Consider the following 16827-nt stretch of genomic DNA (forward strand, 5'->3'; position numbering starts at 1 on the left):
GTTTGGTGGAGGGGGGGGTGTTGTGTGTGTGTGTGTATGTGTGTGTTTAGACTAGCTCATAAAGGTTTCGGTTCAACTTGAGACATTAAGCAGACAACAAGACTCCTCCAGACTTTAGTCGTAAAAACTGAAGACAGCGCGTGTGTGGGACGGGGGGTTCTTTACATCGGCTCATGAAATAAGACAAATCAAACACGAGAAATTAATTACCATCGCGACGACGATACTTTACAACTTGAAGACACGGGCTTTTGTTTTCGTCTTGACAAATGACGTCAAATTCACGAAACATTTAGTAACTTAAAAAGAGTTTGCGGAAAGAACAAGGCGGACCGGCTGAGGAGGGAGGAGGAGGGAGGGCAAGGGAAGGGGTAGGGGAGGAAATGTAGGGCTGGGTAAGGTAGGGTATTGTTGGGTAGGGTATGTTTGGGTAGTGCAGTGTAGTGTAGGGAAGGGTAGGGTAGGTGGGTAGGATAGATAGGATAGGGTAGGGTAGGTAGGGCAGTGAAGGGGATGGTAAGAGGAAGGGTACTTTTGATTCGTGTAACAAAGATTTAAGAACACGTTTTGAGCGACAAGAGTTTGCATTTTGCTATGGCATAAAACAAAACAAAAAAAGAAAGAAACCCTGGAAACTCTGAAAGAACTTACAAGAAATTTAGAACCAAACGAGACACTTCTGCTCAGACCAACTCGTGTGAAGACTTATTGACATCGCTTGAGGAACTTCGGAGGATAGGGGGGGTAAGGGGGGGTAAATAGGGTGGGCGTGGGTTGGGAAGGGAGGGCAAGGGTGAGGAAGGGAAGGCAAGGGATGGCAAAAGTTGGTAAACAAGGTGGGCAAGGGTTGATAAGGGAGGGCAAGTGTGGGTAAACAGGGTTGGAGGGGTGTGAGGGTGAGGAGGTATATAGACAGGGCAAGGTGAAGCTGAGGATGGGCAAGGGTGGATAAGGGAGGACAAGGATGGGCTAAGAAGGTAAACAGGCTGGGAAAGGGTAAGGAAGGGAGAAGGGGAAGGCAAAGGTGGGCAAGGTGGACAAGGAGGATAAGGTTGGGCAAAGGAGGTAAAATGAATGCCAAGTGGACACAAAGGGCGGGTGCTTCTGTCCGGAATCAAGTCGTAAATTTGGGAACTTCTAAGAAACGCGGAAGCATGTGTTTCCGAACTCCTGAAGAGGAAGACGTTAGAGATGCCTTCAGCCTTCGGGCTCAAGATGAGAGAGGAAGTGGAGGCGCTAGAGACTCAAGTTTTGCCCCTGGATTAGACAGCTTGTGTGTGTGTGTGTGTGTGTGTGTGTGTGTGTGTGTGTGTGTGTGTGTGTGTGTGTGTGTGTGTGTGTGTGTGTGTGTGTGTGTGTGTACCCGAGCACTGAGTTTGAGCTTAGAATATACTAAACAAGGGAAGGGAAGGGACAGGAATAAAACGGAAGGGAAGGAAAGGAAAGGGAAAGGAAAGGGAGGGGTGGGAAGTGCTGGGAATAGCTCGTCAGGTGTATCAAGAAACCAGTTGCAATCAGGTTTAACTTCGTTGTCCCAATACTTGATTAAGGTCTTACAAAATCTAGACTTACTTCTCCGGCAGAAGCAACACTCTGTTTAAGGTAACATCTCACATGGAGAACGAAGTCACGTAAAACAAGATGGCAAAAAAAGAATGGCCCAATTTAATCTGAGGTACTATGATGCAGTGGCAATATTCCGCCTCACACCCGAAGGCGAAAAAGAATAGTGACAAAATGATAAAAGTAAAAATGAATGAGTAAAAAGTAAAAGTAAGAAAAGTATGGTAATAAAAAACAGAATGGTGTAATGTGTATATTATAATGTACATGTGTATGTATGACTGTACGTGTACAACAAAGAATGGACCAATTTACCGAAAATGACGACGATGCAGTGACAACATTCCAACAGGTCACACACCCGTAGTAACAATGTGATAATCGTAAACAGTAAACTCAGCAAGGCCTCGGCACACGCAGAACACATATTTAGTTCAACACACACGCCGTCCAGGACTAGCTGATGAGATGTGTTTGTTGCCCAGCACCCTGATGAGTCGCTAATTGGCGCACGCGTGATCAGAGAGCCTTGACTGGAGATTGAAGCCTGTTGTAATGAGCCTGTGAAGAGGTTCAATAGCTTTAGAATGTTAATGATAACCAATTCGGTGTAGATGACCTTGCTTTTGGCCACCCTTCCCGACTTTCTTCTACAGGAGCAGTGCTGGCGGCCTTCAGTGTTCCTGTTTATCTTTGCCATTGAGCTGCTTCCTTTACTGTAACAAATAAAGTAAGAGATAAAAAAAATGTCAGCTTTTAGAACGTCCCAGTTTTCTTGTTTGTTTGTGGCTGAGAACGCAGTTCTACCCTTTCAACTTTCCGACAGGTGTGCTAATAAATAAGTACTCCCTACCTCTTTTGCCTGCTTGTTGCTAAGATGAATACATCCCTGCCTGTCTAATCCCACCATTTAGGAGTTTTCAACTCAGAAGTTCACTTGCTTTGCTTGTGTTTTTCAATTGACACGACCCACCCGTCCAACCTCATCCACTCAGGTGTGTTACGTCAGACACACATTCTTTTATTTGTTTGTTGCTAAGACGAATACCACCCCACCTGTCCAACCTCATCCACTCAGGTGTGTTAAGTCAGACACCCACCCTTTTATTTGTTTGTTGCTAAGACAAACACAACCCACCTGTCTAGCCTCATCCACTCAGGTGTGTTAAGTCAGACACACGGTCTTTTATTTGTTTGTTGCTAAGATGAACACAACCCCACCTGTCGAACCTCATCCACTCAGGTGTGTTATTTAGGCACAAACCCTGTCTGGAGATGGAAGGCGATCCCACCGCCGCCACTAGACCATTAACCGTCACCACCACCATCACCACCTCCGTCACCACCGAAATGTTATCACCACCACCATCGCCACCCCCTCCATCACCACCGAAATGTTATCACCACCACCACCACCACCTAAATGTTATCGCCACCACCACCACCAAAATGTTATCACCACCAACTCACCATTAATCTTCAAATCATCACTATCACATCACACACCATATCACACACTCCAATATTTAAATGTCCATCACCACCTTTTTTTCCACGTCTTACACTCACACACTGGCCTGAAGGAGGAGGAGGCGGGAAGGAGAGTGGAAGAAGGAAGAGAAGGAGAGTGGAAAGAGTAAGAGGAGGAGGAGAAAGGAGGAGGAAAGGAGGAGGAAAGGAGGAGGAAAGGAGGAGGAAAGGAGGGGGGAATGAGGAGGAAAGGAGAGTAGAAGGAGGAGGAGGAGGAGGGAAGGAACACACCTGGCACGCACGTCGTCACCTCTCGTAATTTAAGCTACAAACGCCATCATACATTTTCCTCGCCAACTCTCGTCGCGGACTTGGCCTTTCTCTCCGTGCACCGCCTCGCGCGCCGCTGGCCTGCCGAAGTGCCTCTCCAACGAGCCCGTCCATCGCCGCCACGGCCTCCCTCACGCCCGTCCCCGAAGAAAACGAGGTGCACCAGGTTTACCTCACGCTGGTTTGTCAAGGGCACACTCGGCCAAGCGACCTCAGCCTCCTCTGATACTTTTCGAGGCAAGGAAATGATACACCAAGTTCACCAAATTCTTTTCCCTCTCTCTCTGGTTTAAATGAAGAGGTAACTAGCGTTTCGTAACCCTCACGTTTAAGAAATCAAGGTCACACTCAAACAGCCAAGCGACCTCAGCCTCCCCTTTAATTAACTTGTCGGGGAAAGACGACACCCTTAGTTCGCTTCCTTTACTGAGTGGTTTGATGAGGAAATTTGTTTCTCATAATCCTTACGTTGTTTTGAGAAGTCAAAGTTGTACAGCCCTTCACTCCCACTGGTTTAAATGAGTTGAAGAAGTAAGTGTCTCGTAACCAAACTAAAAGCATCAGGTGTTATTTCTCCTTTACGCCTGGGTTAGTAAGCAGGTTCATGTACTTTACTTTTGTTTTATATCAAAGCTACGTTTATTAGCCTTCCCGAGAGGCCATCCAATACAGGCCCGTGGGAGGTGGAGAGGGAGGAAGGAATGGTTCAAACAAATTGATGCCTGTGTTTGTTCGTCTGTATAAAGCTCATGCTTACTTGTCTCTGCTAGCACCAATGTATTTTTCCTTGTGACGTCTTCTCTTCACTCCGGGTAACTTATTGATCGTGCGTGTATTCGTTCATAGTGACTGGTATTTTTAATTTTTTTTTTATAAAGAGAAAATGAGACAACGTGAGGGGGCTTGGTGTTCGAGCAGCCCCGCGCTTCGCCTCAAGGGTCCGTAAAGGTTCGAAGAGACTCGCCAGCTGATGTTCACACTCAAGGAAAAGAAATACTGTAATTATTTATTTTCCTTAAGTTTAAGTAATAGCAAGGCTCACTGGGGCAGGTGTGTGAATAGCGATGGGAATAATGACTTATTGATTGGTTAGTGAATAGTTGTAGAGCCTCCCGCCTCGCCCTAGTGTCTGGTCAGCAGGTAACCACACTGGCCTAGCCTCGCCCCGCCACCCGCCGCACAGCTGCCGCGTCTGCTCAGCTGGACAGCCACGCTTTTATTTCATGTGATTTACTCAATACTCCGCCTCTAATAACAATCCCATCGTATTTTTTTTCTTTCATACTTTCACTTTTTTGTTAGATAGAATTACTGCATATCCCGTTCTTTATTATGTTTATCCATTTAGCGGGAAGAGGTGGCATTTGTTTAGTCAAGTTAACCAGAAAAAGCGAGCATTTTCTATCACTCAGCCTCGCGTCATCCCGCCTCGTTGATTCACCTCCGCCATGCAGTGGCCAGTCAATCAGTCAAGTGTGTGTGTGTGTGTCTGTGTGTCCGAGTTTGTCTGTGGCGAGTAATCTGTGCCGAGGATGGAGCGGCGAGTGTCGACGGCGTGAGGTAAGCCAGCCAAATTAAGTCACTTAAGTGTCGTGACAGAGCCACCAGCGTCGCGAGCTGCTTGGCGGCGTGCAGTGTGTGGCGGCGGGCGATGGAGTGTTCCAGGAAGTACCGCCAGCTGGAGGGTCGCCGGGACACTGTGTAGTCCGTGTGGCTGTGTCCGCCTTCCTTGCCTGAAGCAGATACATACGATTAAGATGAGCAAGGGGAGAGTGGTTTGAGGTTATCATATTAACTAATCACAAGCATTAAGATTCCATTATATGTGTGTGTTTAGAGTCAGGCACTCCCCTGTTCATCAATAAGGCTTAGAAATCGTCGTTATTTACCGTGTTACAGATACACACGATTAAGATTTTGCAAAGGCGGAGGATATGAAGATAGAAACATGGAAACTAAGGTACAATACAATGAGGCCAATTTACGGTTTCACTCAACCAACGATTTTCTTACGTGGTTCATGTTTTTTTCTGGTGATAGATGTAGTGAATTGCACGGTTTAGTATAGTAATTCAGTTGTCATCATGAAAAAAGAAAAAGAGCAAAGTGTGTGACGGTGATTCGTAAACTGTCCTTTTTTTTTTTTTTTTTTTTTTTTACGTCGTTGCCTGTTGCGCCGGTAGGCATCTTTCCTGGTGGGGCCTGATGGTCGGCCCAAGGCTTCTTCCAGGTGGGGCCTGATGGTCGGCCCAGCCTGTTCTGGCGCAGGCGAGTGTTTATAGTGGCGCCATCTTGCATTGGCTCATGCTGCCCCCCGGAACTCGTTCTTGATTCGCTTGGACGGCTTCCTCTAGAGTCCGGGTTGATGGGTGGTCTTCAGGACAGCATGTGGTAGTTTTAAGCCACTCGGCGGTGACTGAAAATCCGAGTGGTAGCGTTCTTCATACGTTCTTCTATACGATTCGATTCCTCTCGAGACACCTCGCGAACCTGAACTGATTCGTTTTGAAGCACCGTCATCTGGTTTTGTAGGAACAGCGATGGGCAGCTTCTTTATTCGTTTGTAATATTATAAAGCAAATATGACAAGAAAAAAAATTGAGGCGAAGTCTGTGCATTTCATCGAAGGCGAGAAGCACTTCAGAAGCTGTCGTTGGTTTCGTCTCGCCTCGACGCCTCGTAGTGAGGGAGTGTGCGTAACACGCCGCGAGTCATCGTTACGTTAACTTGAAACACTGGCCGTTACAGTAATCAGGAAACATTAAAATATTTGTTTCTGTACACACTAATTAGATAACCCTTTAAGGAAACGTAAGTCATGCCAGTCTTCCTACCACACGCCAGAAAGACACCTTCGTGAACCCCTGGACGCCTCGGCACGAAGACGAGGCGTATACACACATTAAAGTTAATTTACTCATCTCTTTAACGTTTTCAGGCACACCAGTCAGTTTGAACCTCACCGAAATATTCTAGGGAAACTCTGGACGCCTTGATCCGAAGATAATCCATGTCAGTCTACATTTCGTCCCAAAAAGTGCCTCAAATAACCTTTTTAAGAGTTAGTCATACGGAACACAATCTCAAATAAATCATGAGACGTCTTGATCCGAAGAGCAAGTATGTCAGTCTACGTTTGATCACAAAAAACCTTAGAGAACCCTTTTAAGGAGTTAGTCATACCAAAGAGTACCACTAGCGGGCTATGTGTTTCCTTTCTCGGTAATACTTTCTAAGAAGTCCGTCTCACCCTCCGCCACTCCAGCCTCACCCCCAAGACAAGCCTGGGAGCTGTGAGGAACTGGGGTTTGGGGTGCAAGCCAAAATCACTGAAAATGGGCTTCCAAAATTTCCCTAGAAAAATTTCTAAATTAAGGAAAATTACCTACATGTGGGGGGTCCAGGGGAGCGCAGCCCCTTGGTTAGGAGGTCGAGGGGGCGAAGCCCCTCTTAGCAGGTCGTAAAGTTCAGTTGGAGTAGCTTAGATATGCTCCCACCAAAAAAAAAAAAAGATTTTCCGGCACATCATACATGGGGGTTCAGAGGGGGCGCAGCCCCTTGATTAGCAGGCGGGCGAGGGGTCTGTTGTTATAAAGTTAGGACTTTCCTTACTTACGAGACAAGGTAATTTTCTTCACTTAGGATTTTTCTAGAAAATTTTGGAAGCCCTTTTTCAGTGATTTTAACTTCCCCCAAACCCCGGTTCCCCACAGTTAAGAACATAAGAACATAGGAGTCTGCAAGAGGCCGGTAGGCCTGCAAGGCAGCTCCTTTGAACCTCCTGTGTAGCTCCTGTGTAGCTCCTGTATCTGACCCCACCTAATATCGCTGTCCATGAATTTATCCAATCTATTTTTGAATGTGACAATTGTATTGGCACTCACCACATGACTGCTAAGCCTATTCCACTCATCCACCACCCTATTAGTAAACCAATTTTTGCCTATGTCCCTGTTGATTCTGAATTTATCCATTTTAAACCCATTACTTCGTGTCCTAACCGGTTCTCTTACCAACAAAACCTTATGAATGTCTCCCTTATTAAAGCCCTTCATCCATTTATAAACCTCGATCATGTCTCCACGCACCCTTCGCCTTTCTAGAGAATGCAAGTTTAACTGTTTGAGTCTTTCCTCGTATGGCAAGTTTCTCAACCCTTGAATCATCTTAGTCATCCTCCTCTGCACCGATTCTAACATTTTGATATCCATTCTATAGTAAGGTGACCAGAACTGAACCGCATAGTCAAGATGAGGTCTAACTAATGCTAAATATAGTTTGAGGAAGACTTTATGCTTCTGTTGCTTACGCTCCTGGAAATAAATTCCAGTACACTATTTGCTTGATTTATTGCTTGAATGAATTGTGCTCTTTGACTGATATCAGAGCTCACTAAGACACCTAAATCCAAATCGCACAAAGACCTGCTTATGAGATTGTTTTTTTAGCAATAGTTATGTGAGGGGTTGTTCCTACCTACACTCAGAATACTGCACTTCACTACATTGAACTCCATCTGCCATTTATCCGCTCAGTCATACAATCTGTTTAGTTCACCCTGGAGAATACTAGCGTCCTGATCCGACTCAATTACTCTACCGATCTTGGTATCATCTGCAAAGTTACTGACATCACTGCTAATTCCTATATCTAAGTCACTGATGTAAATAATAAACAAAAGTGGACCTAATACTGAACCTTGTGGGACCCCACTAGTAACACATCCCCAGTCAGATCTTTTACCATTGATTTGCATTCTTTGCTTCATATTGCTAAGCCACGCCTTGACCCAATTCAAAACTTTACCCTCTACTCCGTGAGCCTGTAATTTAAGCAACAGTCGTTGGCGAGGAACTTTGTCAAACGCTTTACTAAAATCAAGATAGATTATATCATAATTTTCATCTCTGTCTACAGTTCCAAATATTTTATTGTAGAAGGACAAGAGGCTTGTCTTGGGGATAGGGGGCTGGAGTGGCGGAGGGGAGGTGGACTTGAGAAAGTATTACCCCTTTCTTTTACTCCTGTGCTGCCTCCTTGCCCTTAAAAAAGTACCGAAAACGAAAAGGAAAAAAGTATCCCGTCACGTCTTAACCTGTACACACACACGCGGTGCCCAAACAAAATAAAATCAACGTGAAACAAACACAGCGTCCAGGCCTTCAGTGGCCTGGGGAGCGAGCGAGGAGAAACAGATCAAGGTGGAACAATGAAGGGCCGTGACGCGCATTGGTCACCGCTCGGCTGACAGGCGGAGGCGGAGAAGGAAGGAACAGAAACTGGCTAATCAACGGCTCGCGACGGCTGACTTGGCTGGGAAAGTTAGCTGCGCTGAAACACTCCATCAAAGGATGGAATCCTGCCCTGCCTACTGCCTCCTCCGCTGCCTCCCCTTTCCATTCCCTGCTACTCATTCACCATCTCCACCTCTTCCTACAGCTACTTTTTTTTACAACAAAGGAGGCAGCCCAAGGGCACAAAAAGGAAACAATAACAAAAAACAGCCCGCTACTGCTGCTCCTAAAAAGAATCAAAAGAGGTGGCTGAAAGAGAGGTCAATTTCAGAAGGAGAGGTGTCCTGATACCCTTCTCTTGAAAGAGTTCAAGTCGTAGGCAGTAGGAAATACAGATGAAGGAAGATTGTTCCAGAGTTTACCTGTGAGGGATGAAAGAGTGAAGATGCTGGTTAACTCTTGCATAAGGGGTTTGGACAGTATAGGGATGAGCATGAGTAGAAAGTCATGTGCAGCAGGGCTGCGGGAGGGGAGAGGCATGCAGTTAGCAAGTTCAGAAGAGCAGTCAGCGTGGAAATATCGATAGAAGATAGAAAGAGAGGCAACATCGCGACGGAATTTAAGAGGTAGAAGACTATCAGTAGGAGGAGGAGAGCTGATGAGACAAAGAGCCTTAGACTCCACTCTGTCCAAAGAGCTGTGTGAGTGGAGCCCCCCCACACGTAAGATGCATACTCCATACGAGGGCGGACAAGGCCCCTGTATATGGATAGTAACTGCGCGGGGGAAAAGAACTGGCGGAAACGATACAGAACGCCCAACCTCGAGGAAGCTGATTTAGCAAGAGAGGAGATGTGAAGTTTCCATTTTTTTTTTTTTTTTTTTTTTACAACAAAGGAGGCAGCTCAAGGGCCCCCCAAAAAGAAAACAATAATAAAAAAAGCCAGCTACTAGCTGATCATAAAAAAGAAACCAAAGAGGTGGCAGAAAAAAAGATCAAATACGGAGGAGAGGTGTCCTGATACCCTCCTCCTGAAAATGTTCAAGTCGTAGGCAGGAGAAAATACAGATGAAGGAAGATTGTTCCAGAGTTTACTTGCGTGAGGGATGAAAGAGTGAAGATGCTGGTTAACTCTTGCATAAGGGGTTTGGACAGTATAGGGATGAGCATGAGTAGAAAGTCGAGTGCAGCGGGGGAGGGGGGGAGGCATGCAGTTAGCAAGTTCAGAAGGGCAGTCAGCGTGGAAATATCGATAGAAGATAGAAAGAGAGGCAACATTGCGGCGGAATTTAAGAGGTAGAAGACTATCAGTATGAGGAGGAGAGCTGATGAGACGAAGAGCCTTAGCCTCCACTCTGTCCAGAAGAGCTGTGTGAGTGGAGCCCCCCCACACATGAGATGCATACCCATACGAGATTGGAGTTGAGATTTTGAGTTAAGGATAGACCGAGGATGTTTAGTGTAGAAGATGGTGATAGCTGAGTGTTGTCGAAGATTAAGGGATAGGTGTTTGGAAGATTGTATCGAGTTGATAGGTGAAGAAATTTAGTTTTTGAGGCATTGAAGGACACAAGGTTCCTTCTGCCCCAGTCGGAAATGATAGCAAGGTCTGAGGTTGTTGTTCTGCAGCCTCCAGTCTGGAGTCGTGTACTTCCTGTTGATAGGGTCTTCTGTTGAAAGAAGTTGAATAATGCAGAGTGGAGTCGTCGGCGTATGAGTGGACAGGACAGTTTGTGATGGAAAGAAGATCATTGATGAATAATTGAAGAGAGGGTGATAGGACAGAGCCCTGTGGAACACCACTGTTGATAGGTTTAGGGGTAGAACAGTGATCGTCTACCACCGCAGAGGTAGAACGGCCGGAAAGGAAACTGGAGATAAAGGAACAGAGAGAGGGATAGAACTGAAGGAGGCAGTTTAGAAAGAAGACATGTGCCAGACTCTATCGAAGACTTTCGATATATCTAGCGCAACAGAGAAAGTGTCACCGAAACGGCTAAGAGAGGATGACCAAGAGTCAGTTAAGAGAGCAAGAAGATCGCTAGTAGAACACCCTTTGCGGAGTCCATACTGGCGATCAGATAGAAGGTTAGAAGTGGAAAGGTGCTTTGAATCTTCCGGTTAAGGATTGATTCAAAAGCCTTAGATAGACATGAAAGTAAAGTTATAGGGCGGTAGTTAGAGGGATTGGAATGGTCACCCTTCTTAGGCACAAGCTGTACGTGGTCATACTTCCAGCAGGAAAAAAAGGTAGATGTTGAAAGGCAGAGACGGAAGAGTTTGACCAGGCAGGGTGTTAGCACGGATGCACAGTTTTAAAAGGCAGTAGGAGGTACTCCATTAGGTCCATAAGCCTTCTGAGAGTTGAGGCCAGAGAGGGCATAGTAAACAGCATTTGGAAGAATCTTAATAACAGGCATAAAGGTGTCAGAGCGGGGATGAGTAGGAGGAATATGCCCAGAATCGTCCAAGGTGGAACTCTTACAGAATTCTTGAGCGAAGAGTTCAGCCTTAGAGACAGATGAGACGGCAGTGCTGCCGTCAGGGTTAAGGAGAGGATGGAAAGAGGATGAAGTGAAATTGAGGAGATATTTTGGCTGGATGCCAGAAGTCACGGAAGAATTAGAAGAAGCAAGGTGTTGACATTTTCTATTGATATAAAAGTTTTAGTAAGTCGGAGAATAGATTTGGCACGATTCCGGGCTGAAATGTAAAGGTCATAGTTAGCAGGAGTTCGAAGGCTCTGGAACCTTTTGTGAGCTGCCTCTCTATCTTTGATGGCACGAGAACACGCATGATTAAACCAAGGCTTTTTAGCATAAAGAGTAGAGAAAGAACGTGGAATGTATGCTCCATTCCGAGATAATCACCTCTGTGATGCGCTGGGCACACACAGAGGGGTCTCTCTCCTGGAAGAAGTAATCATTCCACGGAATGGAAAGTACATCCTCAGGTCGTCCCACCGAGCTGAAGCAAAATGCCAGAAGCATCGCCTCTTCGGTGGGTCCAGAGGATGTACAGGAGCGATAGGACAGGATACAAAAAATAAGGTTATGATCGGAGGAGCCCAACGGAGAGAACAGTTTGACAGAGTAAGCAGAAGGATTAGAGGTAAGGAAGAGATCTAGAATGATGGGCCTGTCTCCAAGACGGTCGGGAATACGTGTCGGGTGCTGAACCAACTGCTCTAGGTCGTTGAGGAGAGCAAAGATGTAGGCTTGCTCACCAGGATGGTCAGTGAAAGAGGATGAAAGCCAAAGCTGGTGGTGAACATTGAAATCTCCCAAGATGGAGATTTCAGCTACTACTACTGCTACTACTTTTCTTCCTCCTCTTCTTATCCCTCTTCCTCTACCTCTTTCTCCTCCTCCTCATGCTACGGCTTCTGTTCCTCCTCCTTTTCCTCCTCTTCCTCTTCCACAGCCTACTTCAGAAACAAAATACTCACTCAGTCTCCCTCCTCTCCCTCCAAACCCTCTCTCCCTCACTTTCCAAAACAACAGACTCTACCCTTCTCCCTTTCTCCCTGCCTCTTTTCCTTCCTCCCTTCCTCCCTCTCCCTCCCTCCCTGCCCCGCACTTGTCTATTCTTCTCCATCTGAAATTCAAGGCGAGCATTTTATTTTTTGCAAAATTATAAAGTTTTCATTAATTTATGAACCTGAAAATGTTTCAAGGTGCGATTTTTTGGTGTTATTGATTTCTTGGGAGATAAGATTTTAACACACACACACACACACACACACACACACACACACACACACACACACACACACACACACACACACACACACACACCGTCCCTTTCCTCTCCCTTTCCTCCCCTTCCCACGCCCTTCTCTATCACACTCCCCTCCCCATTTCTCTCTCTCCAGCTGCTCTCCCTTCCCCTCTTCCTCCTCTCACCATCAATTCCTGTCTTCTTTTCCTTTCAACTCTTCCCATACTGTTGTCTGTCCGCTTTGTTCTTTTCTTCTTTCCTCCCTTACCCTGGTCTCTCTTGCTTCATTTCTCCCTTCTTCTGACGTTACGGCCTCCTCCTTTTCGTCTCCCTTTTTCCTTCCTCCTTCCCATATCCTCTCTCCTCCCTCCCCTCTTCCTCTCCCTACCCTTCCTTCTTCCTCCTCCCTGTTGCTCTTCCTACTACCACCTCCCTTCCTTTTCCCTCCCTTTCTCCCCGGCTCAGCCAATCAGATCATCGCCTCAAGATCTGCATCAAACAAGCGATCGGATAATCAAGAGTTGATTCGGTAATTTCACGTAATCAATTAATCGCAGAAAAAAGATAAATTAAAATAAGAGAAAATGTTAAGAAAAAAATTGCATCGTTAATCAGCATAATGTATTAGTAGTATATTTTTTCTTTGTGTATACTTTCTCTCGTTGTTTTGTCTTCGTTATTCATCTGTGTCATCAATGTCAGTAATTTGACGAGGTAGTGAGGAGGAAGGAGGGAGGAGAGGGAAGGAAGGGAGGTGAGGGAGGGGAAGGAAGGAGGGAAGGAGGGAAGTGCAGGGGAGGAGAGGAAGGAAAGTGAGGGGAGGGGAGGAAGGAAGGGAAGGGAGGGTAGGATAGATAAGGATGGGGAAGTAAAGAGGCGAAGGGAAGAGGAGTTAGGGAAAAGGGAGGAACTAGTGGAGGGCGGTGGTTAGGCAAAATGAAGAGAAGTGAGGAGAAATGAGAAGAAAGTAGAAGAATGTTAAAGGAAAAAAAGTGGTAGAATGAATAGCAGTGAAGAAGTGATGAGGCAGAGAAGTGAGGAAAGGGAAAGGAGGAAGGGAAGGAAAACGAATGAAAAGTAGGAACAGTACGCGATAGAAAATGAAAAGCAGAGAAGCAAAGAGGAAGTGAAGGAGAAGGGAAGGAAGGAAACAACGGAAGATAAAGGGAAGTGAGGGAACTGTTCACTGGCTCTCCCCTTCCTTCCCACTTGACCCCATGTTGTTGTTGTTGTTGTCGCCTCCTGTTGGCTGATTATGGACACTGGACGGCGACACCCAATGGCGGGGCGGCTCTCAAGACACCTGACTGACCTGCCTTAGAGAGAGAGAGAGAGAGAGAGAGAGAGAGAGAGAGAGAGAGAGAGAGAGAGAGAGAGAGAGAGAGAGAGAGAGAGAGAGAGAGAGAGAGAGAGAGAGAGAGAGAGAGAGAGAGAGAGAGAGAGAGAGAGAGAGAGAGAGAGAGAGAGAGAGAGAGAGAGAGAGAGAGAGAGAGAGAGAGAGAGAGAGAGAGAGAGAGAGAGAGAGAGAGAGAGAGAGAGAGAGAATCACACTCAAAATATATTAGTTCCCCCATGTCTAGGGAGAGAGAGAGAGAGAGAGAGAGAGAGAGAGAGAGAGAGAGAGAGAGAGAGAGAGAGAGAGAGAGAGAGAGAGAGAGAGAGAGAGAGAGAGAGAGAGAGAGAGAGAGAGAGAGAGAGAGAGAGAGAGAGAGAGAGAGAGAATCCCACAAACTCAAAATATATTAGTTCTCCCATGTCTAGAGAGAGAGAGAGAGAGAGAGAGAGAGAGAGAGAGAGAGAGAGAGAGAGAGAGAGAGAGAGAGAGAGAGAGAGAGAGAGAGAGAGAGAGAGAGAGAGAGAGAGAGAGAGAGAGAGAGAGAGATCATACAGAGTCAAAATATATTAATTCACCCATGTTTAGAGAGAGAGAGAGAGAGAGAGAGAGAGAGAGAGAGAGAGAGAGAGAGAGAGAGAGAGAGAGAGAGAGAGAGAGAGAGAGAGAGAGAGAGAGAGAGAGAGAGAGAGAGAGAGAGAGAGAGAGAGAGAGAGAGAGAGAGAGAGAGAGAGAGAGATCCCACAGTCAAAATATATTAGTTCCCCCATGTTTAGAGAGAGAGAGAGAGAGAGAGAGAGAGAGAGAGAGAGAGAGAGAGAGAGAGAGAGAGAGAGAGAGAGAGAGAGAGAGAGAGAGAGAGAGAGAGAGAGAGAGAGAGAGAGAGAGAGAGAGAGAGAGAGATCCCACAGAGTCAAAATATATTAGTTCCCCCATGTCTAGGGAGAGAGAGAGAGAGAGAGAGAGAGAGAGAGAGAGAGAGAGAGAGAGAGAGAGAGAGAGAGAGAGAGAGAGAGAGAGAGAGAGAGAGAGAGAGAGAGAGAGAGAGAGAGAGAGAGATTTACATAGAAAATCAGACCACACAGACCCCATGGTCCAGACTAGGTGGTCTGTCCTTAAACCTAAGTGATTTTACATTAATCAGATGGCTCCAAAACGTTGCTTTTCAACTCTAGTTAATATTAAGTTCAAGGAAGTGACGGTCGAGCTTGTTTTAAAAGGAGTCAATCGTGTTACACTGGACCACTGATGGTGGGAGCTTATTCCATTCTCGCACTACAACGTTGGTGAAGAAAAATTAGGTGCAGTCTGAATTTACTTGTCTACATTTGAGTTTTGTGCCATTGTTCCTCGCTCGCAAAGTGTCATCGATCATAAACAATTTTGTTCTGTCTACATTCGTGAAACCATTAAGTATTTTAAAACATTCGATCAGTTTTCCTCTCAAGAAAGAACATGTTAAGGGTGGAAAGCCTTTCTTCGTAGGATTTGTTGCGCAAGGAAGGGATCATTTGTGTTGCTCGACGCTGAACACCTTCTAGTTTAGCAATGTCCTTTGCATGGTGGGGAGACCAAAACTGTACCGCATATTCCAAGTGGGTCTGACTAAACTATTGTAGAGCGGAAGTATTACATATTTATTCTTGAATAAAAAGTTTCTTTTAATGAAGCCCAACATTCTGTTCGCTTTATTTGCTGCATCGATGCATTGATGTGAGAATTTGCGGTTTGACGCGATTTTAATCCCCAGGTCCTTAACGCATTCAACGCTTGTGAGTTTAACGCCGTATTTCGTAATCGAACTTCTTATTTTTGTTCCAACTTGAAGGACCTGGCACTTGTCTACGTTAAAGGGCATCTCCCATTTATCCGACCAAGTTGAAAGTTTGTGCAAATCCTCTTGGAGGCTTTGCCTGTCTTCGTCAGTGAGAACCGAGTTACCAATCTTTGTATCGTCTGCAAATTTACTGATGCGATTATTGAGTCCAACATCCACGTCGTTGATGTAAATAATGAAGAGCACTGGGCCAAGAACTGAGCCCTGAGTGACACCACTAGTGACAGGCGCCTACTCTGAATTAACTCCATCGATAACCGGTTTTTGTTGTCTGTTGCTCAACCAATTTGCGATTCATTAGTGTACTTTACCGTCAATGCCTACTTGCTTTAATTTATAAAGTAATTTATGATGTGAGACTTTATCAAACGCTTTCTGAAATCAAGATAGACTACGTCCACTGATTTGGTTACGTCATAAATTGAGAAGAGATCGTTATAAAAGGTCAGTAGGTTTGACAGGCAGGATATTTTGTTACGGAAGCCATGTTGTGAGTCCCCAATTAATGAGTGGCTTTCGAGGTAACTCACAATTTTGTCTCTAATTATGCTCTCGAGTAGCTTACCTACAATTGAGGTTAGACTAATGGGTCGGTAGTTCCCTGGTATTTTTTGTCTCCTTTCTTATAAATCGGTGTCACGTTAGCCTTTTTCCAATCCGAAGGGACGATGCCTTGCCGCAAGGACATATTGAGTACGGTAGTGAGGGGAGAGTATTTCGCTCTTTGTTTCTTTAAGCAGTATAGGATATACTTTGTCGGGTCCGGGACTTTTATTTGTTTTAAGTGAATGGAAAGCCTTAAGGACTTCATCGGTTGTTATTTCAAAATTAGGCAATGCATGCTCGAGATTTACAATAGTACTGGTGTTGGTGGTAGCGAGAGGAAGACTGTTAGTATTAAACACCGAGGAAAAGTAATTGTTTAAGAGGTTTGCAATGTGTTGGCTGTCAGTCACTAGTGCACCGTCGCTGTTTGTTAAAGGTCCAGTACCACTTTTGATCGCCTTTCTGTTGTTTATGTAACTGAAGAAAGATTTCGGATTATTTTTACAGTTGGCTGCAATATTTTCTTCATATCTACGCTTTGCCTGACCTACTAGTCTTTTTACTCGTCGCCTGGCATCATTATAAAGTCAAATGTTTTCGGGCGTGCTTTGTTCTTTCTTTAACCTGTAAAACAATTTTCTCATTGACTGATTGTTTAATTTCGCTATTAAACCACGGTGGGCTTTATTAGTGTTAATTCGCTTCTCGCACAAGGGGACGAATGTGTTCTGCTGAGTGAGTAAGTGATTTTTAAAGCTTAGCCAAGCTTCCTCTACGTTGCCGTCATCTGATA

Source organism: Eriocheir sinensis, unplaced genomic scaffold (assembly GCF_024679095.1).
Source record: "Eriocheir sinensis breed Jianghai 21 unplaced genomic scaffold, ASM2467909v1 Scaffold545, whole genome shotgun sequence".
Lineage (NCBI taxonomy): Eukaryota > Metazoa > Arthropoda > Malacostraca > Decapoda > Varunidae > Eriocheir > Eriocheir sinensis.